This window comes from Pezoporus wallicus, unplaced genomic scaffold (genome assembly GCF_028554395.1).
Source record: "Pezoporus wallicus isolate ANWC-B61680 ecotype Strahan unplaced genomic scaffold, APGP_CSIRO_Pwel_v1 contig_10769, whole genome shotgun sequence".
Lineage (NCBI taxonomy): Eukaryota > Metazoa > Chordata > Aves > Psittaciformes > Psittacidae > Pezoporus > Pezoporus wallicus.
The window spans coordinates 70,102-95,251 of record NW_026635715.1 but is presented as its reverse complement, the minus strand read 5'-3'; positions in this window follow the sequence as shown (position 1 = coordinate 95,251).

The window sequence follows — 25,150 nt, the reverse complement described above, 5'->3', positions numbered from 1 at the left end:
TGCCTGTCGCCAGTGTGCAGAGCTGGGCTTTGCCTGCGCAGCCTGTTTTTGTTCTGTGGCACTCATCATGGGTTTGGATTCCTATCGCTATCCTACTAATATCTCTGATTAAGCGGGGTGGAAGAGGAAATTAGGCAATTCCTGTGTGCTCTGAGGCTTGCAGTGATGTGCCTTAACAAGCTCTGCTTAACCCATTTGTTACCTTCCAAAGGAAGATACCCGGTGGGGCTTTCACTGCTGGCCTGTGCTCTCCCCCTCCTGCACTTCAGCATCAGGCTCAGGCACGTCACCACTGGGTCAGAGTAATGACTCACTTTGAGTGTTGCAATGCAGCCCAATAAATCCCTAAATGACTTTCTAACAGTGCAGTAAACTCCTCAGAACATAATCAATGCACATTAACGAAGCACTGGGAAGCCAGCAAGTTCTTTGGGGGGTAATGCACATACCATGAATCTTTCCCATGTTGTTGTATCAGGCAGGGACCTCCAGCTCCCTTCCTGTGGTTGAGATACAGAGATGGGAAATGTTTTCTAGAGCCATCCATAAGCTGGCTGGGGTTTTCTTCCAAGAGGTCTATTGGAGCAGAAAGGCCTGATTTTTTTAAGTAAAGCCTGAAGATTCAGGTGCAAACAAAAAGGGATTTTTATCAATGGCAGAATTTGGGGTTTAAGGGACTTCTGGAGGCCTTTAGACTGATGTCCTGCTCAGAGGACTTTATCTAGTTAGCTGTAGGACCTTGCTAGCTCAGGACATTGTCCAGACAACATCTGTATATCTCCAGGGATGGCAGCTCCACCACCTCCCTCAGGGACCTGTCCCAAGGCTGCACAACCCTCCATGGAAGGCACCTTGGTACTAGGAAGCTTTAGGGGCTTTAGACATGCAATGGCATTCAAAGGATGCCCAGCACCCCACTGAGAGCCTGTGCTTAGTCCTCCTCACCTCCTGGGGTTCGACACACCAGAGGACATGCCACTGTAGGATGTGCTGGGCAAGGAAGTATTTAAAAGGCATTGGGGTTTGGGGGTTTTTGGTTTGGTTTTCTGGGTGTAGCAGCAAAGTTAACCACTTCTAAATGTATTGCATTAGTTTTACACCTAAAGGGGAAAATGGGCCCTTCCCTCAAACCCAGACTTTGGATGAGTTTCATTCACCTTAACTTAGGCACAGGAAAGCCAAGCACTTCAAGTTATACACAAACCTTTGGCTCTCTGCATAATACCTAGAGAGGAAAAGAAGCCAACAAATTCTCTCATTCTGCAGCCAGCTCCAAGGTAAACACCAGGCTGTGGAAACAAGCTCAGACTTGAACACGTATCAGTGTCTGAGGTTAGGCCAGACAAACCCTGCCCCTGCACCACTGACAAGCCCCAGACTCAAACCAGCATCTCCAGTCATCTCATTACCAGCGTTGGTACCGAGATCTAGAGGTCCTGATTAGACCTGGTGCCCTGCTGTGCTAGGAGCTGCACACAGACACACAGCCAAGCCCTGGCCCCAAAAAAAGCCTGCAGTAAAAATAGACAAAACAGATGGAGGCACAGATTTATGGAGAGTCACACAGCAGGTCAGAGGCAGGGTTGAAATGAGAGCACAGGCAAGTAGCAGGTCTGAGATCCCTCAATTAATGCCTTTTCTTTGGCACTGAAACACAAACCATACACTTCATAGTGCTTTAGCCCAGATGCTCTGGCCACCTTGAATTCAGGGCCCAGGAAGCTGCAAAGCCTGTTTTGGAGATAGCCCTTACAGAGCCATGATGCCTGAGAGTAGCTACAGCCCCAAACTTCACAATTCATTAATATCCCCCATTTTCAGCCTCCTATGACAACCTCCTCTGAAGCTGGGCATCCTCTCCAGCTCCCACAGCTTTCCCTGGGCTCTTATTTGTCACAACCACCTTTTCCCAAACCCTCCTTCCTTTGGAAATCAAGATGTGTTGCCATCACATCATCAGTTGCAGTAGCAGATAGCATTCCCGATCATAGCCATTAATTAGTAGACCTGCAATCATGCTAAGTTTGCTGTGTGTTCATTACTACAGTGCCATGTTTGTGTTAATATAATACTTATAAATAGTATTAACAGTAATTGTGTCAATAATAACCCCACAGTTGTGAAATGATGATAGAGCATCCATCTGCTCCGAGACGCACTGTGACAGATAACGCTACAGCCATCTGGCATTGCTGGGTGCCTTTGGCTCGGGCTTCCCAGTGTGGCAGCTCCAGCAGCCACCTCCATCCTAGGAGCTCCCACTGGTTCTGACTTGCCCACAGCCATAAATCACCTCTAAACTTCATTCTCTCCTGTAGAGGAAGATGGGAACCCACAGGCAAAGGCTGGGAGCACCGAGATGTAAAGCAGGAGGCTTTCACTGCAGTGTGGAAGGAGGCACAGAGAGGGGAAGCTGCAAAACCACACTCAGAGAAGGAGACAGACACCACTGGAAAGCACAGCCACTCTGAGAGCAGTTACCACTTATGTTTAAATCACTTTTCAAAGCAGCCCTTGCGTGGTTGTGGCTCTGAAAGGAATCCCTCTTTTCCCGGAATCATGGGTGCTGTTCTAATGAGGCCCTTGCATGACAAACACAGCACCCATTGATGCTATTACCATCAAGGATGCATTTAATGCCTGGAAAACATCCTGTATTATTAACATGCCTCTGCGCAGGTCACCCCTATCACTTTATCAGTCCCACTTCAAAATCAAACCAGGACAAGGGGGTTCGTTCCATTCCAGCCAGCACAGGTTGGACAAACCCTGGATCCCTGCGATGAATCCACATGCACAAAACACCCGTGCTGAACTGGCTACCACCACTGCTGTCTATGGGTGCACACACATGGGCATGCCAAGTGCCTGGTGGAAAAGGCTAAACCCACCCAAAATCTGGCTCTTGTTCAGTGTCTCCCCTTATCCTTCACCCCTGTGACCAAAGAAAGAGCTTGAAGGTGAGAAGAAGAAGGTGTTCTCCCATCAAGGTAAACCACTGGAAGAAGCCACTAAAGCTGCAGCAGCAATGTCTTGGCTAGGGAGTTTTGGCCTTGACCACCGTGTCATGAGCAGGATTCCAATCCAGTTCTTGCTCTAGAGGTCCGCCAGCAGAGCAAGGCTGAAAAGCACAGCTCTCAGAAGCAGCATGGCAAAGGAACAGTGTTCACTCCTGCTTCCCATCAGCACCCGAGGACCCCCAGAGGAGAGCTCAGCCCATCTGTTCCTGCCGTGGCTGTGCACGGCATGAAATGACTTGCAGAAAGAAACCCATGGGCAGATTCAGGCACCTCAGGCAGGAAATCCTCCAAGGACAGAAAACGTGGCAGCCAAACCAGCTCGCCAGCATGCTCAGGAGCTCCAGTTTGCCTTATGTGAAGCCTTGGGAGCCTCCAGTTTCCTTCCAACATTGAGATGCTCAAACGAAACCCTGATTTCCCAAGCTATAAATCAGGGGTGATGCTGTTTTCCTGCCATTAGGAAAGCCTCTGCTCTACCAGGGCAAGTCATTCTAACAGCACGTGCCATTTTAGAGATTCATTTTTAATTGCTGCATCCAAGAGAACAGAAAGAGGCTGGATTGCTGGAAAACTCCCAGCCCCTGGCAGCCAGAGACACACTTCATGGCAAGCTGGGCACCCACTTCTGATAACCTCGACCTACAGAGAGCTCTACTGCAGCAAATCCCAAGCAGGGCCTTTGTGCCTGGTGGAAAGAGACAGTCTCTGTGCCAGGAGCTCCATGGGATTTGCCCGTGAAGGGTTCTAAAGCAGAACAGTTCAATTCCAAAGTAGACAATGAGCTACTCCAGTGAAAACAGCAGAAATTAACACCAGAAATCTTCTATTTACAAACTTCACATTCATTCCTTTTATATTTCCACAAGAATTTCTATTTTAAGCCAAAAAAAGGCACTTTCTTTCCTTGTTAGAAATAGCATTTGAAGGTAAAAGGGTTCATTCCAAGACAAATATCTTTCAAATACTCTCATCAAACCAGGAAAAAAGATTTAGGCAATCTGGCGTTTTTCTCTATAGGAAAGACCAGCTTTGACCACACCGTCCTTTCCCAGTCTTCCAGTATTCCAATGGGAATATTTTCCTTGCGAAAGCTTGTCTCATTCTCTCAGCCATGCTCCTAAACACAGCAGGATCAGGAAAAGCAACAAGACAGGGCTCATCCCACTCACCAGACACCCAGAGGTTCTCCAGCTGAAATGAAGTGAATAATGACACGTGGAAAGGAAGAAACAGAAGTGTCAGATAAACTCTTCTCCTTGCTCCTCCCGGTTCAACTGCAGCTCTTCAAAGTTTCTCCTCTCATTGAGTCATTAGTCTTCAGCTAAGTGATGCTTGAGCCTTTGATTAAAATTACTGAGGAGCATCTCTGCATGATTAAAGAGAGATAACACAATAAAAGGAAGAGGACCTTACACCATTATTATGGCAAATAAGTGCAATTCCCAACATGAGAGCTGCATCAACTTGTCTAATGTAATAAATGCTTGCCCTGTTGTGTCAAATTAGACTCGAAGATGTCAGACCTCTGTTTTCAAAGGCCTCGGAGCTTCACGGGGTACTGTGTGGCTGCAAGGTGATGCTGCCCCATGGAGCAGGGCAGAGGGAGTGATAGGTGCTTGTTAGCGGCTCCGAACACCAGAGCATCATCTGCCACCTCTAAAAGGTAGGAGATTGTGCAGATAGACATGCAGATGATGCCAGAAGGAGGAGTCTGGGAGAGTCAAGGGATCTGAGGTCCAGGAGAGGCAGGCTGGAGCTGCTCCTGTACATCAATGCGTTTGCACATGCAAAGGTCTGCCCAAGTCAGCACCAGCTGCAGGCTCCTTGCTGTGAGGTTCTCCAAGGGCTTGGTCATACAGCAAAGGGAAACACCTTTGTCTAGGGAAAAAGCATTATTTCCAGTCTTAGAATCCCAGTCTGGAGGTGTTCCAGCCCCTGATCGTCCTCATGGCCTCCTCTGGACTTGGTCCGTGTCCTTCTTATGTTAAGGACACCAGAACTGCACACAGTAGTTCAAATGGAGCATCCAAACAAGAATAGTTGTTCTGAGGGGGAAAATAAGTCATTTTTAGTCATTTTTAGTCATTTTACCCAAGAATTTCTATACAATCTGACTCCCTGTTTTAGACAAGCTGTGAGCCTCTTCTGGAAGAAGGGAATTCCCTCCCCAGGCATGCTGTGGGGCTATGTTCTCTCATTCAATGAGTGAAGACACTACGCTGCTGGTAGCTTGAAGAAGTGTAGACAGATAGCTCGCAGAAGCATCCTAGTTGTGGCTTAAAATACACTAGTTTATCATGCAAATGATATGTCAACAGAATAGCTGTACTTGGCAGTACTTCCCAAAGTAAATTAAGCAGTTAAACACACAACGTGTAATATTAAGGAGGTTATGTGTTACATATAATACGCAGATGAAGCCAAGTTGTCAGGAAGCCAGGTTTCCTCGGGAATTTAGCTCAAAGGAGCCCAGGTACGTGCATCTTCCCTCTTAAGCAACGCAGAGATGGTGATGGCTGAGGAAAAGCAGGGCCATGGTTCTGCCAAGACACCTCGAGGCGACGTGGGACCCATCAAGGTTTGATCCATGAGACAAATGGTCCAGCCTGAGCTCCCCCGTTGGTATTGCAAGAGCCGGTGCGCACCGAGGGCTCGCACTGCACATTTGTCACAGCTTGAGCTCCCTGCGCCTGGGAACTATTTGCAAGGGTAAAAATAATGCATGAGCCAATCTCCTGGAGCCTTTTCACTTCCTGGAGGGTGGAAACACCAGGCGGGGGGAAGGGGAAAATGAAAAAAAACCCAGCTTTTTGGATTACTTCAGCTCCACGAATCGCTCCCTGAGGCAAGGAAATGGTGTAAAAACCACACACAAATATTCAGATTCAGGTTTAACCAAATACCAGGACAGTTGGATTTATTCACACACCAGCAGCCCCCAAGCTTCCTGAGTTATTTCAGACTCCCTTACACCAGCAAATGTTTTGTGTTTCACAGGAACTCCAAGGCTTGAAGGGCCCCCAAGAATCAAATCAGAACATTCCCTGCCTGCCCCATGAACCAGCTCATTTTGCTCCAGCCCTCGCACTGCTCTCCAGAGTGAAAATGGCTCCAGTGATTAATGGAGAATCAAAGCTGAAAACCCCTTTTGTTTACAGAGGTGATGCTTGGCTTCAGGGTGTTGTTTTAAAGGGAGGCAATGGAGTGAAGCATTGTAAGCGCTCCCCTGTCCTAGCCCAGACCTCCTCTTCCTCAGCACCTCCAGCCTCTCCCAGGTCCCCAGTGTCTTCATGGGCACCTTATTATGAAGGGAAGGCCCTTATGTCACCCATACTCCAAACTTCAAGGCTGCTGGGAGCCTTTAGGGTTATATTTTCCACACATCCTAAAACCCCCATCCCTCCCCCTGCACACGTGTGTGCACATTCCTTATGGTTGCTTCTCCTCAGGGCCCCACGGACCTGAAGAGGATAAAAGTCCAGTACAGTAGGTGTTTCTTAGGCATTTCCTGCAGTTCATGACCCGGTTTAAACTCCTGTGAGGAATACAGGAGGATGCATCACACACCCCTGAAAAAGGATGGGTTTTAGTTAACTGCTCCCAAAACATCTAGCGATGAGAAATGCAGTAAAATACACCACCCTGCCCCTGGGTTGGGCTGTCCTGGCAAGGCAAAGCTGTCCAGACCCTGATGCTCGTGCAGCTTTTCTTTTCCATGCCATGTTATGAAGCTCTCCATATGACTGCTGCTCTTCCCTGCAGGTGCAATGGTACCATCAGCCAGCTATTACCCTCTCTTTGCTAAATTAAGCAGATCACACTCCTTGATTTGCTCTCCGGAAGGTGTGATTTCCTATTCATTAGTCTCGTTCTGGGTCTTCTTTGAATCTCCTCCAATATTCCCCCACCCTTTTTGAACTGTGGGTACCGTGCCAAGCACAGGGATAACGCAACCTTCCCATGCAAAGCTGGCCAGGGGATCACAGGTTGTTCATCAGTGACCGACTGCTTCTCGAGGGCTTTCCTGGCTCATCAGTTACCCAATCCTGCAATTACCCTCTGCATTCCCTGGCTCTGCAGCTGGGATTCCTTCCCCAGCTTTAACCATGCAGGAGTTACATATTTGAAGCGAGCTGCTCATTTAAGTTGTCTCCACTTGTCAGTAGAGAGGAATAGGTGCTGTCCAGAGGCAATTCATCCCACTCTAAGGGATACCTAAGGTATAGCTCATGCTCTGGAGGTGCCTCCATCCTTCCTCAAACTAGAAGTGGACCCCACAGAGCTAAAGTTGAGATGTCCTCAGTTAAGTGAGATGAATGGTCTGACATTTGACCATACCAAAATACCGTGTTCACTTGACCCAGGGCTGCCAAGCAAAGCCAAGGCTTTATATCAGTGGGGACACTTTTCCTCCCAGTCTTTGTGTCTCTTTCAGCATTTATCAATGCAGATTTAAGAGATTCTTCTTTTATTTCCCCAGGCTCATTGCAGGGGACATTAAATGGGGTAGGGTCAAGAGCAGCCATTTAGGGTCTCCACAAGAAACAAAGCTGTTTGATGTAACATCTCCTTTTAGGACTCTATTGGAACCTAATTAAAACCCCCATTGATTTAATGTGCCCCGTGTTGATTTTGGACGGCTCCACTTTATCCATTAGGATGTCCTGTGATACAAAGCCAAATGCTTTTAAGAAGTTTGACCAACTTAAGAGTAAGTGGAGAGGGTGACAGCGGGCCTCCCTTAGACTGATGGGCTTTGAGGGCAGGAAGGATCATCGCGACCAGGGGTCTGACACAGCTATAACATTCCATCCATTAGGCTCCTTTGAAAATCACAACTATAAATCTTTCAGGTCCAATCCTTTCCCTACACAGCTCCCATAAAAGCACCCCAGTTGCTCAGAAAGCTCAGTAGGATGCTGAGGGGGGGTCAGGGAGGGAAGGATTCGGCTCCAGCCACACTCAGGTCTCTCCTACCTGCCTTGACCTAGCTGCAGCCTCCTGAAAGGATTCCCATTTTCCACACTGGTAATTTTAGGCCTTTACTTTCCAACACCCACAGACTCGGAGACACAGCCTGCTGCCTCGCTGCAGCTTAAATGCTTTCTAATGGCCTCGACCCAGAGATTTACGCTGAGCCAACTCGCTTTGAAACCCTTCCATAAAAATGCCTTCTGCAAACAGATTTGTTTCATTATCGTTGGGCCTGAAAGTGCCTGAAGTAACAAACAACTTCAGACTCGTCCAGATTTATTGTAGCACTAGGTTTGCACTTCACTTAAATCCTGTGTACCTGGGTGCATGTCTCAGGGGAGGACGGGGATGGAGAGCCCTGATGCAATGCATCGGTGATTATGGTGCAATAAATACTGGATGGAGGATCTATGATAACATCTATTACAGCTTTATGAAATATTGATAGTGTCTGAATACATATTGCCTCCTGAACAGCTCGTTCTGGAGATGTTTAATGAAAGACATCTGTCGTTTTATCCTTGAATCTACATGCAGGCAAAGGACGGTCTCCTTCCTCACTGTAACCTCAGAAAGAGCTTCCAGAAGGCAAGGAAATGGCATGAAATACTCAGGCTCACCTATCCAGAAGGGTGGAGGAGAGGCAGAGACTGGTTTATGTCTCCAGAGTCTTTCATTCTGGAACTGAACTAACTCTGTGCTGCTCTGAACTCAATCCCTGCACTGCCTTTAGTGGGACCAGTAAAAGACTGCACTGGTTGCTGCAGCAAAGTGGTGGGAGAGAGTGGAGACTCCCAGGAAAATCAGCTCATCCCGCAGGCTTTTATCCCTGGTTGTGCACTTGTCACCATTGAGCTCTGTGTGCGCAAAACCCCTGTGTGCATGACCCAAACCCACTAATCCATGATACACATCACTCCACGTGTCCGACGTACTCCCAAACCATGACTCGTGCTGTTACTCCTCACCTTCTGCACACATGCATGCACACGACACCCCACGAACTTGATTAGTTTTACCTTTACACCACAGAATTCACCTTCCTTTTAACACATCTGCCTGCACAAAGCCCACCCTCCCCTGCCCAGCTCCTCCCAGCACAGGGTCATCAAAGCGAACAACACCATCGCACCATCTCCATGCACCTCTCACTGGTGGAGCTCTAACTCCCTCTTTCCTCACATACAAACCCCACATGCCCCATCACATACAGCTGTGTTGAGATGCAGGTCTATGATATGCAGCAGTTACATTCCCCGAAGGCCTTTCTAATGTACTGAGGTTGGAATGCAGCCCCGTGCATTCTGCCTAAGAGCTCATCTCATCTCCCCTCGGGGAGGTTAAAGCCATTCCCCTTGGCCTGTCCCTACAGGCCCTTGTCCCAAGCCCCTCTCCAGGTTTCCTGCAGCCCCTTTAGGCACTGGAGCTGCTCTCAGGTCTCCCCTTCAGGAGCCTTCTCTTACCCAGGCTGCCCCAGCCCAGCTCTCTCAGCCTGGCTCCAGAGCAGAGCTGCTCCAGGGACAATATTCCCATGGACTTCCTAGTTGTGTCCAAAACAAACCCAGAGACATTCCCCTTGCAAAGGACAAGCTCTCAGTTGAACCTGGGTGCAGAAGGTGAACAGGGAGTGGGGTAGCACCCAGAAGTTAACCAGTTTAGCACCCCCCTGATGCTGGCCAGGTCCAAGCTCCCGCTTAGGGCAGTGCACAAACCTGTGTCAGACTGAGCTGAGCCTGGCACTCCTCATTCCCTGCCCTGGTGTCACAGCTGTATCAAGAGGAACGGATGAGAGGCAAGGGTGCTGCTTCACAAGCCGGGTATAATGGAGGAGCATCAAGCTTTCCTCACCTCGAGAGCAGCCCCACCACGAGAGCACGGTACAAGGCAGTGTTGGCTCAGTCGCTGTGCTCTGTCCCCATTAAGCCCTCACCAAGGGCAGCCTTCCCTTTAGCTGCTTGCTTTGCAGATGGGAACACACATTTCTGCCCTGAGCCAGAGCCCTGGGCAATGGGAGAGACCTCCCAGGCTTGACCCTAGCAGCTCCTTCCCACCCAAAACAAAGTCCTTGGAAACCAAGGACCCTGTGGTTTCCTTTCCACGCTGATAATTGTGGATGTTCACACATGGGTGCTGCTAAATAGGCCAGAGCCAATGGGAGCATCAATAAGCAGCCTTCCCTGTTGCTTGTGCAGTCTGCAAAGCTGATTTCAGCCCATTTAACCCCAGGTTGTGACTGTGAAACTGGTCCAGGGACCTGCCCATCAGCATCCTCCTGCCCTCGCCTTGCTCACACACATTCACTGCAATTAATCTTCTCACCTTGGGTCTAAGCTACAAAGGATGAACTTTGCCAACACAGGGACTATCAAACTGAGCTTCCCCAGTTGTCTCCCCAGGGAACAATGAAACCTGAATTCCCAGCATTTGTTTTCCACACACACACACTGATCCTTGCACTGAACCATGGGCACACAGGGCAGCATCAAAGGCGAGATCAGAAATGAATGTTATACCTCAGACACAGGATTTCTGCAGCATCTCAGAAGATCAATAGCTGCTTACAAGCAACGTTTTCCCTTACCATGAACCAACTTACGCATCCAGCTACAACCAGAGTCACCGAGGAGCAATACAACACCTCTCCCACAACTTGTTACCACGCAGAAGAGTCTCCTGTGCTCACAAACCCAACACACAGCACTCCCCTCCTCTCTGAATTAATGATGGGGGCGATCGTGTTTCTCTTTACTTACTCAGCAGGAGGAATCCCAGCACCGGGGCCACCCCTGCTCTTCATGCAGGGAAGCATCTCCTCCACAGCCTGGCCATAAGAGAAAATGCAAAGCACTAAAAGCGTTGTCAGAGATGTTTCTTGGATGTGTCCCTTTGCACTCGTTCCATTTTCCTCTGCTGGGAGGCAGGGGCAACGTCTCACTCCATGCTTGCACACACACCAGCCCTGAGAGGATCTTAAGAAAGGCATGAGTACAAATGTAATACACATGACAGATGAAAACCTGCTTCTGTTGGGCTTTCTTCCTGGTCTCATTTCTTAGTCCAAAATGCATGTCTATATTGAAAACTCAGCATAGCGTTGTAAGCTAACTTCTTAAGAAATTGGCTCAATTTTAGCTCTACTATTTTATGAAAATGAGAGTAAAATCTTACCTCTTCCAGTAAATTATACCACTTTCTAGTCTGGGTTTCAAAGCAATTCGGTGAACACCCTGAAAGCCCTTGTGTGGACACTCCTTACTATGGTAACTTAAATGGGTACTAAATAGCATCGTTAGCTAAATCAATGCAAGTTTCAATAGCAGCATAGAGAAAAATAAACACATGCTCCTCCTGACCATTTATCCACTCCTGGATTACTTTCCCAGCCCCAGTTTGTGAGGAAAGTGCTCCAGGTTCCCAGCTGACTCGTCTCCAAGCAGGATCAGATGCATGGGGTCAGCTGCAGGTTCAGCACTGATGCGCATCGGGGTTGGTGCTGCCCTTTCCTTCTTAGCGAGACCGGTCCATAGGTTCAACTCATCCCTGCCCAGGTCTTAACCTCTGATTGTTTCCTGTTTGAGCACACACACCATAGATACAGCAGCCAAAACCAACCATTTATCCTCTCCCATCCCACCCTCCTTCACCTCCCATCTTCCATGACAGAGTATTTCTTCCACCTCCCTCCATCAACCCTTTTTCAATGCCATTTCCCTTCCTGCTGCCAAATGGATACTTAGGAGCATGGAGATAATAAAACATTGCTCTAATGTCCCTTGCTGATGCATAGTCCCCTCCATTATTGGTATAGCAGCACCAGGTTATACGCTGTTAATAGTCTTTCCACTTGTTTATAGCTTCTCTGGCATCATTCCTGGATCTAGCACTACTGTTTTACTTCCCCTTGCTGCTTTGGGGATGGCCTCCCCTCAAGCAGCAGGACTCACGTGTTATGTGTGTGATGTCTAATTCAACATGCAGGAGCTCGTGGGGGGGGCATTATCAGCAACCAGAACATCAAAACCACACTATAACAAAGCCAGTGAACCTCATCTTGGATGGGGGGGGGGAACGGCTTGGAGAGAGAAGGATTTTAGTTTTGTTTTGGAAGTGAATAATTCATAAGCAAACCATTGACATGATAAAATCCTCCACTTCTCCTCTTTTGTGAATTGACAGCCAACAACTTTCCAGTTCCTCCCCTTTGCAGTCTCATTATCCCGAATTATTCACTAAACAATAGCTTGGAATAATTCTGGGGAGCAAACTCTCTGCTGGGGATGTCAGAGCTGACGTCAGTGGAACCGGTGCCAGCAGGAGCTGTGGTTCAGAGGCGATGGGCCCTCGGCGAGTGCTCCATCACGAGGGTTTGGCCCCTCTATTTGGAGCCACGCTGCTTCGCTGGGGCAGAGCAGGGAGGCTGGACCAGCCTGGGTTCTCTTCCATCAGCCGAGCGGAGTTCTGCAAAGCCGTTTTTCCGCTGTGAATACTTATATTTACAAATTAACAGGGGTTGAAATTGCTGAGCTGCAATGATAGATCCCAGCGGTGCTTCCCAGCAGCACTGCTGCCAGCAGGTTTCATCTCCAGCCCTGCAGGGCCAACGGGAACAAAGTGGAATCTCTGCATTTCCAATTGAACTGCTGCAAATGAGCCCTGTCCTTTCCAGGAGCACTGCACACAGTGCCATGCGGGCTCTCTGAACCCACCGCCAGGCTCGTGGGATATTCATCATGATATTCATGGGAAGCGATAGAAAACAGCTCCAGGTTTGCTTTTTAATTTCATGGGAGATTTTGGAAGTGGCTTTCGCTCCGTTCTGCACTTCATCCATTCATTTACAGCCTGACCCAGGCCCCATTTGAGGAACGTCTTCAGGATGCTGCAGCTCTGACTCAGAAAGTCCTCGGTATTCATCCACCTGCAGCTTCCAATATGTTAAACCTGCCTGACGAGTGGGGATCGGGGTTGGGACCGGTCTTGTTCAACATCTTTGTCGCTGACACGGACAGTGGGATTGAGTGCGCCCTCAGCAAGTTTGCCGATGACACCAAGCTGTGGGGTTCGGTTGATACCCTGGAGGGAAGGAATGCCATCCAGAGGGACCTTGACACGCTTGTGAGGTGGGCTGATGCCAACCTCATGGAGTTTAACCATGCCAAGGGCAAGGTCCTACATCTGGGTCTGAGCAATCCCAGGCACAGCTACAGGTTGGGCAGAGAAGAGATTCAGAGCAGCCCAAGGAGAAGGACTTGGGGGTGTTGGTTGATGAGGAAATGAACATGAGCCGGCTTCAGTGTGTGCTCACAGCCCAGAAAGCAACCGTATCCTGGGCTGCATCAAAAGGAGCGTGACCAGCAGGTCCAAGGAGGTGATCCTGCCCCTCTACTCTGCTCTTGTGAGACCTCACCTGGAGCATTGTGTGCAGTTCTGGTGTCCTCAACAGAGAAAGGACATGGAACTGTTGGAACAAGTCCAGAGGAGGCCACGAGGATGATCAGGGACTGGAGCACCTCCTGTATGGAGACAGGCTGAGGAAGTTGGGGCTGTTCAGCCTGGAGAAGAGAAGCTGAGGGGCAACTTCAGAGCAGCTTCCAGTGTCTGAAGGGGGCCTATAGGGATGCTGAAGAGGGACTCTTCATTAGGGACTGCAGTGATAGGACAAGGGGTAACGGGTTAAAACTGAAACAGGGGAAGTTTAGATTGGATCTAAGGAGGAAATTTTTTCCTGTTAGGGTGCTGAGGCACTGGAATGGGTTGCCCAGGGGGGTTGTGAATGCTCCATCCCTGGCGGTGTTCAAGACCAGGTTGGACAAGGCCTTGGGTGATATGATTTAGCGTAAGGTGTCCCTGCCTACTGCAGGGGGGTTGGAACTGGATGATGTTAAGGTCCTTTCTAACCCAAACTATTCTATGATTCTATGACCTAAACCACCCTATTCTGAGGGAGCTCTCGGGCTGATGACTCCCGGTATGTGACAGCAATTGTCTGGGGTGTATTTGCTGTATTTATTTATTGTAAATGAGACACCTGACACCACGAGATCACAAGCAATTTCCAGCTCTCTTCAAATCACCGGGAGGGTTCCAGTTCCGAGCCTCACAACATCATCAATTCCGCTGCAAAACTCTCGCTGCTGATTGTCAGTCATTTGCAGCACTGAGGTTGGAGGCAGAGAATTGCTGGCAGTTCTCTCCATCTCCTCCTGAAAATGAGCCTGTGTTGGACAGGCCAAGCAGACTCTTCTGACTGTAAAAAACCTTCAGGGCTGGGGAGCTGACGCTGGTCTTTGCCATGTTTTAGGTCAGCAGCAAAAGGTGAATGTCACGGCCACATTTCTTGTTTGCTTTGGTGAGGATATTCACTGCTTTGGTCCTTTCTCTGGGTCAGCATCTGCTTTTCCCGCATCATTGTCCCTTCATTTGGATTTATAGAATCGTATGGAATTGTTTGGGTTGGAAAGGTCCTTAAAGCTCCTCCAGTTCCAACCACAGGCAGGGACCCCTTCCACTAGAGCAGCTTGCTCCAAGCTCCTGTGTTCAACCTGGCCTTGAACACTGCCAGGGATGGGGCAGCCACAGCTTCTCTGGGCACCCTGTGCCAGCGCCTCAGCACCCTCACAGAGAAGAACTTGTGCCTTATCTCCAACCTGAACTTCCCTGTTTCAGTTTGAACACATCACCCCTTGTCCCATCCCTACAGTCCCTGATGAAGAGCCCCTCTCCAGCATCCTTGTAGCCCCCTTCAGACACTGGAAGCTGCTCTGAGGTCTCCATGCAGTTTCTCTTCTCCAGGCTGAACAGCCCCAATGTTCTCAGCCTGTCCTCTCATCCACTCCGCAGGCATCCCTCTTTCTGCAAGCACATAGAGGAGGATGCAGAGAAGCACCCTGTGAGAGCAGGACCAAGTTCATCCTCCCTAGAAGCACCCCCCAGCTCCCACTATGTGAGAGAGTGGTGAGGACAGAAAGGGCTTTATTATGGGGGACCCACACTGGGACCAAGGGCAGCCAGATACCAATAAGAGCCCTTTCAGAGACATCAAAGAGTCCTCCTGCAGCTCAAGTGTAGGTTTATGCATTGCTGGGGTTTGACTTTGGTTTAATCCTCTCATTTTGTTGGTGTTAAATAATGAAAAGTGACTGGTGCTGCAGAAGAGCAAAGAGTGCCCCAGAACAGAGCCAGTGACCCAAGCACATGAGACTAATAAATACACATCTTCATTATTACTGACCCAAGACAAAGTCCCCATCTTCCTTTCAAGGGGTGCAGTTTATGCTACTCCACAAGGCCAGGCTGAGCATTAGTTTACCTTCTCTTTACCCACCTAACACCAGCAGGAATCAGTGCTGGGCATGTCTGGGCATGCAGATCAGCCTGGACATTATCCTTAGCCCTGTCTTGAAGTAGTGATGCTGGCCCAGGTAACGCTATTGACCATCACAGCACCTTTTGGTTGAAGCTCTATGGGATATTGTGCTGTTGAAAGAGGTTACACCAGCAAGCGAGATCAGACAGGACCTGGGCAACAACGTTCCTTGCCCTGACACCGCATCAGCATCCTCTACTGAGCCAATGAGCCAAATTCACTGCTTCCCCCCCTCCACCTCGCAACACCCTCTCCCTCCTCTCAGCTCTAATTAAAAGGAAGGGAAGTGCATGCTCAAAACGAGGAGATGCATCCTGTTGTGCACCAGGGCTGAGATGCTCATCCCTCAAGGGCAGGGTCCTCCTGGAAGCAGGAGGGTCCTTCCAGCAGCATGGGTCAAGAAGAGTCTGTACAGCGAGGCGAAGCCACAGCACGGCTGGCTCTCCATATCCCATTACCATGTCCTGCCCCATTTGGCAGTGCTGATGCTGTGGTGCTCTGGAGAACCCTTATGTCTCCAGGAGAGGCTTTCATTGCAGCCCTCGAGCACCAGGAAATGGAGATGCTCAACTCGCTGATACTGCTCTGCAAATCAATCAGAGGGGGAGGATAGGAAGGGAGCCGCTTGTCCCTGCTTGTCACTCCATGGGGGCTTTGCCCTTCACTTGTGATTAATTCCCAACCAAGCTTAGGCAAAATTGGTGCCTCTGTTGATGCACAATAGGGAAACCACCAAAAAGTTCAGCCCCTGCCTACAAATGACCCACTATGGAGACAACAACCACCAGGCAGCATGGGGTCCTCAGGGCACAGAGAGCTGGGATCATACTGTCAGTGGATGCCCAAGATATGATCCATGTCATAAGGGGTGTAAACCAAGCTTTCTTTGCCAGGGAGCTCTTTCCAGGCTGGGCTGGGCATCTCCCTTGGGTGAGAGGAGCCATTGCCAATGCCCAGAGCTGGCAGTGCCATCCCTGCTGTGCTTAGGAGGATGGCTGGCCGCAGACCTGGGAAGCTTTGGCACCTGATGATAGACCCAAGCTTGCAGGGGTCACAGTGCAATGAGAAGGTGGTGGTGAGGAGTGCTCCCAGCCCCACACCAGCTCCTGCACCTGCAGCAGAGCTGCTCGGCTAGGAGCAGGACACCAAGGAGGAGGGATGGGTGCCTGCATGCCCGGCAGATCCCCCCCTTCCCCATGGCTGCAGGGTGCCGGCTCCCTCCTCTCCCCTCGCAGCAGCACAAAGCACCAACCTGCCCTCCTGGATGCTGCTTTTCCGCGGGTGTTTTGTGAGTCACACTGCACTGATGTCACCTCTGCGCGTCACCGGATCTCGGAGATGGGTTTAATGAGCCTTTGTTTTCTTCAGCTAAGAAAAACCTCAAAGCAGCTCAGTCTCCAGCATCCTGAGGAGCCAGCAGGTCCCCCTGCTGCTGCCGCTGCTCCCACAGGCAGATGTAACTGCGGACGGGTCCAGCAGGCAGGCTGACAGCAGAGCAAGCATCAGAGACCTGGGGGGAAACGTGCCCAAGTCATAGAATCCATAGGATCCTTGTTGGAGGACAAGGAGTCAGGTATAGCTTTCAGAGGCTGGCTTGGGAAGTGGCCCTTTCCCAGGACACAAAGAGGCTGCCATGCAAAGCCTCCAGCCTGTAGGATTCTGTCACCTCTCAGCAGGCTTAGGGCTGATACAGGCTGGGGTCATAGTGCTGCAGAAGAGAACAAGGCCAGAATATACCCAGAGGGTTGGAACTGGATGAGCTTTAAGGTCCCTTCCAACCCAAACCACTTGGTGATTCTATCATCTCGCCTTGCCCACAGCTCTCCCTTCTCTCCTTCTGGGGCTGCAGGCGTTGTCTCTATTTACTGGGACTTGGAGTGGGTTCCCAAAGGACAAGGGGACAAACAACTGGCCCCTTTGGCGCTAGTGATGCCTTGATCCCATGGGTGGAAAGAGACCAAAGAGGGGGCCACCTCTGGGCATCTTTCCCTTCAGAAGAAGCGTTTGAAGGCAAAGACAAGGCTCAGGATCAGGTTTTGCCCGTAAAACAATGGAGAAAGTTTCAATACAAACCCCATTATAACTCCGTCCCGGTACCCGTCTCGTGCTGCTGCTCTATTGGTGCTTCAGAACACCAAACATTCAGCACGCTCCATGGCATTTTAAAACCATTATGTAAGCTGCCTTCCCCCCTCCCTCCCCAGTCTCTCGATGCCTCCAATTGGTGTGTCAGAATGTAATTAGCTTTTGATGGGATGTTAAGATTCCTTGAGCGCCTGTGGAGAGGCAGCATGGGGAGGGGAGAGGCAGCGGCTTGTGATTGTCACTCCCCATGGTAAGGGCTCCAAGACCCGGGAAGACTCATTTACAGACACAGCAAATAAAATACATAACATAAAGCCCAAAGCAATAGAGCCCGTGGGCTCGGCTTTAATTGCCTCAAATCACCCAGGGCTTGTTTACCTCTGTGCTTTCTCCTGCTTGGAGTAAAAACGGATATCGAGCATCTCCCGACCATGCGGTGGCAATGGGCAGGGCTCTCCTGCAAATCCAGCTCCTCGGGAGGCTGAGGAAGCCCTGAGCTGCTCATTGCCACCGTTTTGGTTGAGGCGATGCTGACAGCTTTGCTGCTGAATCGGTGTCACAAGCACCGAGTCCTCCGTTGGTCACAAACTGAGCCCCAGCCATGCCAGGGCAGGACACTGCAAACACAGCACAGAACGATCGTGGCAAAGTGCAACCCACAGCCAATGGCCAAACACAAATGGTACCTGAAACCCAGAGCTGCAGTTAGGGAGGCTGAGATGAGCTCTTAGGCAGAAGCTCTTCCCTGGGAGGGTGCTGAGGCGCTGGCCCAGGGTGCCCAGAGAAGCTGTGGCTGCCCCATCCCTGGCAGTGTTCAAGGCCAGGTTGGACACAGGGGCTTGGAGCAAGCTGCTCTAGTGGAAGGTGTCCCTGCCCGTGGCAGGGTTGGAGCTGGATGAGCTTTAAGGTCCCTTCCAACACAAACCAGGCTGGGATTTGATAATTCTATGAACTTAGGGGAAATTGGTGCCTCTGAACAGTGACAAACAATATGCCATCGCTGCTGGACCAGAGCTCCTTCAGTGCTTGACAAATTAGGGTTCTTCACAGTGGCAAGGCAGAACAGAGGAGTTACTGCATCCCACAGATGGGAGACATGCACCCAGACACTGTGTGCTTTCAACAGGGAGTACAACTTACCAGCAAGTCCAGATGTTTCAGTGTCCATTTTGTCATCCCTGAGTCCTTCTGGGATATCCCACTGTAAAACAGAGGACATGGTTCTCCAGAAGGGTGCAAGCCCTTATTCACGGGTGCGAGGTTCAATAAGGGCTCATGAGAGCCCTTATTCATGGGCGAGATGAGTGTTTCAAGGCTTAAAGCCCTGAGATGCTGCACCCTATATACCCATTGTGGAGCTTTTAGAAAACCAAACACATGTGGTTGCCACTATTCCAAACTCGGATACAGGATGATGGAGCCGCAGGACCTGTGCCGCAAGGATCCGTGCAGGAAATACCACCTTTGCAGGGCTTTCTCCACGCTCTGCCGCAGTGGTTGACCCCTGTGGTGCTGTCAAACAATGCTGGTGATTCCCCCAGAGCAAGTTCTCTGCAGTCTGGCTGGGCCTGAACTTTCACAAGAGCATCTTCCCCGACGCATTGAGCGGTTACATACCTACACATGGTGCTTGTCTCACCGAGCAGTGTGTTTGTCTACACACCAGCCCTGGCCCAAAGCCCATTAGAGGCATTGGATGCTTTTCATTCACTTCAACAGGCTCTGGATGGGGTCGGTTTTGGTCAGAGTCTGCACCAGTGCAGCCAGGGGTGTTCAAACGAATCCCATCGGATGCTCAGGCTGTCAGAGCAGCCTCAAAATCGCTTCCCTGAACACAAACCTGCCCCAAACTCCCTGCAAACACACATGGCCCAATACTAATACACCTCCAGCTCTGAATTAGTTGGTGATGTGGAACACAGACACAGCCAATACAATAATGAGCCATTCCCATCAAATGCCAATTCAACTGGATAATGGGCCATATTGATTGCTTCAAGGGCCAGACCAATTCCACTTGTCCTTTTAATGATTATTATGACATTATCTATATTATTTCTGCTCAGCGAAATTAATTCCTCTTTCCCCATCCCTGTCTGTCTGGATATGAGTCCATTCAAGTCTCCATTCATGCTGAGACAGAAGCTAAGAAGACCTCTTTATAAGGACAGGGCTTAATTCACTCTAAAGCGTTGTCAGGCAATTTGATTCTTTTATACTGCCATTGGCATTAATGGAAAGATAACAATAAATGCACCTGGTCACCTAAGTAGTCAGCCTCACCTTCCAGAGCTCTGCTGGCATTTCTGTCTCCTGCCTGGTCAGTAATGCAATCCACTTTCATTTCAGCAAATGCTTTCTTTATCGCCAGAGACGTTTTTCATTTGTATTTGTTTGCATCTCCCTTAAAATTCAATATTTCACTGGGGAACGCAGGGTTCCTGCCTCCTCCTCGACATAAAGCACATGTGGCACAAGGAGATTGCAAGTTATTGCCTCCAGTTTCCACCTCTCAAGAGCAGCAATTGCCTTCCCAACCACTCCTGGCACCAGCCAAGAGGAGTCAGTCCCAGTCCCTGTATGCTGCATGATGCGCCTGACCACCAGGGCCATGCGGGGAATGGGGCTTCCTGGGGCTGATCTGTCAGAATCACCCAAAACCAGGCAAAAAGAAGAGCTTGAACAAGCTTTTGTCCCCCAGGGCCAAACGCAGCCATGGCTGTGCTCACTCCCATGAGCAGAACCTGTATGTCCCTGCAGTTTCACCCATACAGAACCCCTAGACAAGTCGGGGATGCAGATGCAGGCTGTGGCTGCTTCAGGGACAGCTCTGTCCTAACACCAGCCCCCCCCCCCATATGCCAAAGTGCCAGAAATCCCTAGAATTCCCCCTGGAATCCTTAGGTGCTCTGAATATAAAACAATAAAGCTGATGAGATTCCTTTGCAGGAACCTTTTCCTCCCTTCCCTGCCAGGTTACCCCAAAGAGGTTTGGGCAGGAGCAAGCATGGGCTGTGCAATTGGGAAACATCAGTCCCTAGTGTGGGATCCAGGTCTGTGGCAGACCCCAAAAGAGCATCAGACAACACCCAAGCACTGTGCCCTGGAGCTGCTGACCATCAGAAGTGGTTTCTTCAGGGACACATGGTCCAGGGATGTTCACACACTCTTAGAACAAGCACTCACCGTGGTACCTGGAGGAAACAGGCAGGCACTTTGCAATGCAGAGCATCTCCTCTGCCTTGGGCAGCTTACACCAAGGTGGTCCCGGCTCCTTTCCCTATTCTTCCTTTCCCAATTGTCTGCCCCAACCTCCTTGGAATGGCATTCATTGTCAACCTCCTTTCCCCATGCTCCTTTAACAGGTTCTTTTGGCTCCTAGATAATTACAACTGCTCTTACCTTCATACCCCTCTCATCGCTGGCACTAAATAAGAGCTGACAGAAGTGATTTGGATATACGCACAGCAATTTTCTCATTTTCTGAGCAAATTTGGTTAAAGCTGCTCTGAACAAGCACGCCTGAAAACTCTTTTATAATGGAGCAACCACACAGGCAGGGATCTCAACTCAGACATGGGTCTGCCCTGACTTGGAAGGCTGAAGGAGGTGTTCGTCCTCCCATGGCCGTTACTTCAAGGCTGCCAAGAAAGGCTTCCAAGCAAACAGGTTTTTACAATACAGTGATATCTCCATCAGGCCCAACATGGGATTCAAGTGGTCTGAATCCATCCTTTGATTCCTTGAGTCGAGAGAATGGAGGGAAAGAGTTTACATATGGGTTGCTAAAGGTTTTGTGTGCGGGAGACCGTGCCCTGCTGTGCATATAGATACACCTTGAATGACCATAAATCATTTGGAGGTAGGAAAAGCCCCTTTGGCAACCCGTGTGCTCGCACAGGAGGATGGAAAGAGACCTCAGCTGGATGAGCCTCTGCAAGATGAAAGCAGCCAGCACTGGAGTTATTCTGAGAGCTGGAGTCAGCGCAAGAGCTCATCTCCCGGCTCCTCTCATCTCCCATAACAACGGAGCAGCACAAAAGAGGTTGTCTCTGTTCAAGAGAGGAAGAGGTGACCTACCTGCCTCGGCAGCTCCAGCGCTAGGACGTGGCTGTTCTGCCTCTTAGCTCTGCCCATCACTATTTCTGCAACAGGTCTGAGGGAGCAATAAATGGATCAGCCCAGGGGAAGAGGCCAGGAAGGTCCTGTGCAGGATTCCCCGGATGCATGCATCAGAAGCAGCCTGTGGAGGTGCTGGGGGACTCAAGCACTGCTCAACATCAGAGCAGCAGAACCTGCCCAGAAGCAATTTTGCCATCGTGATCCACATCCATTGAGTTTTGATCCTGTGCAATGCAGCAGCCTGGCTTTTCCCTGGTAAAAAGGAAAGACCTGGAAAAACTTACTTGAAGCCACATCTTTTGTGCTATTCTTTTGCTCAACTCATTTCTGGTAGCTTTCCAGGATATATTAACATAGAACCATAGAATGGTTTGGGTTGAAAGGGACCTTAAAGCTCATTTAGTTCCACCACCCATTGTGAGCATCCCAGTGCCAGCTCAGTGCTTTGCCTGATGTGTCAGTCTCTCCAGAGCACACATTGAAGGACATCTCTTCCCATCAATGAGAAGAGGCCTGCAATAACAATCCATAAAACTAAACTGCTTAAGAAATCCCCTGGACTCATCTTCCCATATCTAATTAATGTAATGCTACTAACTAGCTCTATCATCCATCCTTTTCAGGTTTTATTACATGCTTTTTAATGGAGTTGGAAGGCAAATTGACTATCCCTTGGTGGGGTGACATGTTAAATATGAGTCCCAAGGAAAGTCAGATAACCAGTATTAAGGAAAAGAAATCAGAAAAATAGGAGGAAAGGCTAAAAGACCAAAAGAAATCTCCTATAAGAGACCTCTTTCTGTGCCTGCACCACCAGATAAACCTGATTTGAGCTCCTGATTTGTTCAGAGCCTGCCAAGAGATGAGCTGCCTCTTGAATCAAGCTCTGGCTCTCCTACAAGCCTGATGACACCAGCACATGAAAGCGATGATGATAACAGAGAGATCCCAAGGGCACGGAGCAGGCAGCAGAATTCCCTTGCTGTCCTGAAACCACACCAAGCAACAACTGTTTCTCCAGAGAGGTTTGTGCCTCCTGGCTTTTGTCCCCGTGTTCTGCTCCCACCTACATTGTCTCCTATGCACTGAGGTCTGTCACTCCGAGAAGCAGGAGTTTGGATGCAATGATGCGGCTCCAGAACACCCTAAATCGAGGGATGAGGGTGCCTGGGGTCACCAGCACACATCAGAACCAAAGTGTTCTTGCTGGACAGGCACCAGCAGGCATCCCAAACCTGCTCCATGCCTTGCTTCAGCTGGACAACGCCTCACTACTCACCCTTGGTACGCGATGTACTCATCATTCCCATCACCTTTACATTGCTATTTAGCTATTCCCCATAGCTCACATGTTCACAAGCTTTCCCTTAAGAATACTGATGAGGTTTCTCCAATCTTAAGCCTGAGTGTCCATGGAAACTTTGCTGACCACCTTTATTCAGCTGGGAATCTCCCCCCTGCCCAAACTGTGCTTGTACCAGCTCTTTTGCTAATGCAGCTCCCACTGTCACCCTTACCTGCCTCATCAATGCCTGGATGTTGCACTGTTAAAAATGGATCTGTTGGTGCTTCTATTGATTTTAGGTGCTGTTAACACAAATTGCCCTTCCTTGTAAGTGGGTTTCACACTGCTTTCTGCTGAATTCTCTTCCATCTGCACCGGCAGCGAGGCTCTCCCCTTGGCATGTGCATTCCTGTAACTTTAAGCAGCTTTGTGCTCAGCATTAATGCTGGAGACGCTCTAGGTCTGAGCATGGAGTTGGCACTGGTGTAAACTGGGGGTAACAGAAGGAGAGGAGAACAAGACCAGCACCTCCAGTAAACCCCAGTGTTTGCTTTGCTCTGAACCTTCTCGGTCAGCAGACTGTGATTTGGCAAGGGGGAATTTCATCCTCCTTCCTTATCTCCAAAGCATCCCAGCTCGACAGGCACTGGAGCCTGAAATCCTCCTCTCCACAGAACAGCAGCACCAAGGAGATGTGTCTGGGGGAGAGAGGGAGAGCAATAGGAAACCTGGGCACCTTCTTCCAAATGCCATGGCCTGGGCTGAGGGCAGCCCAAGGAGGTGCAGGATGAGCCTAGAGACCTCCACATCCATCCCTAGCCCACGGATCCGAGCCAGGGTTAAACCCAGCAGCAACACACGGATCCCTATGCCAGGCTTGGGAACCACGGTGTTGTTTTAAAGGTCCTGGAGTCAAAACAAGAGCCAGTCCCATGGCATTCCACTCGGGAGAGCAAAGTGCTGAAAGGGCAACAAGCGCTGAAGTCGTAGCCGTGAAATCCCGATGAACACCAGGATGCAAACCACTGAATGTGGGGAACAAATGGGATTATAAGTGCAGGAGTGGGGTTAACTGCAGTGGAATTTGTCAGCCTGTTCTGAGCTGTGTTTAGTTGGGTCAGAATCACAGCCAGGCTGGGCAGAAAGAAGAGCTGCCTCTGCCACCTGCCCTTGTCTGCCCTGTGTGCATCTTCCCACTCTTTACTGTGCATCTCCAGCCTCAAGGACCAGGAGGGGTGGGATGCACCCTGTACTTGGGCAACACTCCCCTGCTAAACCCACCTCTGCCACCCAAAGGACAGGCTCCTTAAGGAGCAATGCAAAAGCCCTGTTCGCATGCCTCAAAGAGAGCGACTATATGTTGTGTCAGCAATAAAAGTCAGCAGCTAAAGGCAGGCTTCGTTTTCTAACCGTTGATCTTCAACCAGAATCAAGGCTGAATGCTACCCAGCCTAGTTAACCCACAGATGAGCTGATGGACCCGATCAGCTTGGTGTTCTTCAAACAAGGCGGTACCTGAGCAGCTAAGAAATCTCACCTTCTCATTACAGAGCAGACCCCTGCTAGAAGTGGATTTCCTTCTACGTGTGCCCTTACATCTCAGGATATACAAGGAGCACATCAAGATCAGCCACGTTGCAGTGCAAGAGCTCCCTTATCCCCCATATGCTGCCATATTAACTGCTTTTCTCCCAGTGACTCTTTTCCCCTTGTGTTTCTATCCAGCCCATACATAACCCACTGGGGGAGTCAAGGCCCTACACCATTTCCTCTGGAAGATGATTCCATGCTTTAACAGACTTTGCTATTATTATACTCTTTTCCCTGCTTCCTGACAGCTGACATTCGATGCAGTTGAATTTCATCCTGTTATAGCAAAGTATGGAGAGAAAGGAGGAAAAAACACAACTGCAGAGTGGCTGAGAGGGCAGGAGGACCCAGACCAAAGGACCCAGAGTGGTCTGGGCAGGATGGAGCGAAGGAGTGACAGAACCTGTTATCACCCCAGAGCTGTCCCCAGCCTGGTGTAGCACCTCAGGTATTCCACCTCCTCCTCACCCTCCATTTTGCCCATAAACTGGAATAACAAGCCCCAAGCCACTGAGGCCGTGCCTGCCCTGAAAGGATGCTCCCAGCAGCCCCTGCCTGGGTGGGATAGACAGAAACCCACATAATCCTGCATGGAAAACTCATCTCTTCTGAGCTTAAGGGAGAAACTTCAGGGTGTTGCAGCTGGAACAGAACACGCTTCTCCTCCCTTAATCAGGACGTGTTATTGGGGAGCAATTAAAACCAAGT